Here is a 3,014-nt window from a genome sequence, read left to right as displayed (position 1 = left end):
TTAATTTAACTCTTTTTACCAAAGTTACACAAACATATGAATTAAAGAAACAACCAGGTTTTATAAAACTAGTATTTATACACTTCCATTTTCATTTGATACCTGACTTACAAAAGTAGGCTTAAAAAATTAGACATGAGATCTTGACTTTAAACATATGAAATTCTAGTCCTCTTTCCTCTCACCTCTTCTACACAAATGTGTTATTTGTAGTCCAAAGGTCAGCAATCAGCTGCCTTTGTCACACCCCACCCACAGTTTTGTAAATAAAGCTTTATTGGGATACAGCCATATCTTTTAATTTATGTGTTGTCTGTCTGCTTTGTTGCCATAACTACAGAGTTGAATAGTAGCAACAGGACCATATGGTTCACAAAGTCTAAAATATTTATTATCTATCCAGAATTTTACAAAAATTTTGGCTAATCTCCATTATTTCTTGCACACCATCCATACTGTTCATATGAATTTTGATTATAATTCAATATCCAGCATTTCTATTAATTATAACAATCCAACCACCACACATGACTGAGCCATACCATGACCATTAATAACTCTCTCTTAGTGAATATTTTTTTCATGTACATTATATGCCTTTAGTTTATTTGGTTCCATTTATTTTTTGTTTGTTTTAGGGGGGCACACTCTATAGTGCACAAGACTTATTCTGGCCCTGTGCTCAAGAATTATTCCTGGAGGACCATATGGGATGTCAGTCAAATTCCCTGAAGAACCATTAAAAGGTGTCAGGCAAATTCCCTACCCTCTGTACAATCCAGTCTTCCATGTACAATGCCCTTTTTGTATATTTTTTCTATATCCTTTTTTGTATATTCTGTTTAATTATGACTCAACAAATTCTTCTCTCTGCCATATTGATGCACTTGAACACATTCAAGTACCTATTGCATCCACTTGAAGATATTGCATCAGTACAGGCAGGGGTTGGAAAGGAGGAGGGTGGGCATTGGTGGTGGAAATGCTGCTCTGGTGAAGGGGCGTTTTCTGTTTATGACTAAAACCCAATTACAATCATGCTTGTCATCATTGTGCTTAAATAAATATTTTACTAAAAAAAACCTTTAAACAAAAAAAAAGAAATTGCATCAGGTCCCTATTAATTTGCTTTATTCTACTTCTTCCCTATGCCTATTATATCACAATAATCCTCTTGCAAGATGGGATCCTTTTCTTCTTACAGTGCTTTATCCATTATTTCCAGGATATTTGTCATAACTTACTAAATTTTCTATAATTTTGGTTTTGAATGATGTTGGGGGGTTGTTTGTATGGTGCCAAGGGATCAATCCAGGATTTCACACAAGCAAGGCAATTGTTGCATATATCTTATTCTTGAAATAATAATGCATTAAATATTCCCCTCAAATTAAAGCAAATAAAGAAGAAAAATAGAGTCTGTACTCTTTTTCTTAGGATTGTATGTCTTTATTTGCATTCATAATAATGCATTGTTAGACAATAAGTAGGCTTATGAATGACTATTATTTTCCCTTGGATGTCTAGGAGTCATTTTCCACTGTCCTTTATCTCTATTGAAATGTATGATGCCACTTTGATTACTGATAATCTAAGAATTTACATTTTTCTCTTGGAAGCATAAAGAATTTTCCTTTTTGCTTGTGTTACTGAGTTTCACAAATTTTTGCCTTATCCTGGGTCAATTTATTTTTTTTTATTTAAATTTTATTTAGTCAGGCCTGGAGAGATAGCACAGCGGCATTTGCCTTGCAAGCAGCCGATTCAGGACCAAAGGTGGTTGGTTCGAATCCCGGTGTCCCATATGGTCCCCCATGCCTGCCAGGAACTATTTCTGAGCAGACAGTCAGGAGTAACCCCTGAGCACCACCGGGTGTGATCCAAAAACAAACAAACATAAAAAAAATTTTTTTTATTTAGTCACCCTAATTTACAATATTGTTACTGATATTGTTTAATAAAAATATCATTCCAAACCCGTACCCTCCACCACTGTGTTTGCTTCCATCCACCATTGTTTTGGGGTTCCTCCCAATGCCCACCCTTTTTGTCTCTTCACCATAATAGTGTACCTGGTTCAATTTTTATTCTATACACAGGGCTCTGGCCAGGTTCTTCTATTTAGAAGTCAACATCTTCCAATCTGGAACATTTTCAAATTATTCTTGCCAATACTCTACTTTCCTTTCTGGAATGTAGTTATTTTGGTGTTGTATCTTATGAACTACATATTAATCTTTTTTTCTTTTTTTAATTTTACTTTTATTGGGCTTTGCTCCATAATATGAGAAATTGTATCAAATTCATTTACAAATCTTCCACTAAGTTTTCAATTTTGCTATTATTATACTCTCTGAACATTATTTATTTATCTTTTGTTTTGTTTGGGCACCACATTCTGTGGTGTTACTTCTAGCTTTGCTCTCAGGATCCACTCCTGGGGAGCTCAGAGGACCATATGAAGAGTTAGAGATTGAATCTGGGTCAGCCATGTGCAAGGCAAGCACTCTACTTTCTGTACTATTTCTTCAATCCCTAGGAATACTTTTCATAGTGCCTTCTAGTTTCTTTATGTTCGGGCCACACCCGTTTGATGCACAGGGGTTACTCCTGACTAAGCGCTCAGAAATCGCCCCTGGCTTGGGGGGACCATATGGGACACCGGGGGATCGAACGGCAGTCGCGGTCCTTCCTTGGCTAGCACTTGCAAGGAAGACACCTTACCTCTAACGCCACCTCACCGGCCCCTAATTTCTTTATGTTCTTGCTACAAATTTTTTATAGTCAGTATAAAGCTTTATACTTTTTTCTTATATAACAGTCTTTATATTTTTTTTCTTTCATTATTTAGTTTGGTTTGATGCCACACCCATCTCTGCTCAGGGCCTTATTCCTGTCTCTCCTCTCAGGAATCACCCCTTATAGGCTTGAGGAATCATCTGGGATATCAACGTTGGAATCTGAGTCTGCCATTTGCAAGGCAAACATCCTGTCCTATTGACCTGTACTATATA

The sequence above is a fragment of the Suncus etruscus genome, chromosome 6 (assembly GCF_024139225.1).
Source record: "Suncus etruscus isolate mSunEtr1 chromosome 6, mSunEtr1.pri.cur, whole genome shotgun sequence".
NCBI classification, from domain to species: Eukaryota; Metazoa; Chordata; class Mammalia; order Eulipotyphla; family Soricidae; genus Suncus; species Suncus etruscus.
The sequence above is the reverse complement of the archived record's forward strand: the minus strand, read 5'-3'. Positions refer to the sequence as shown.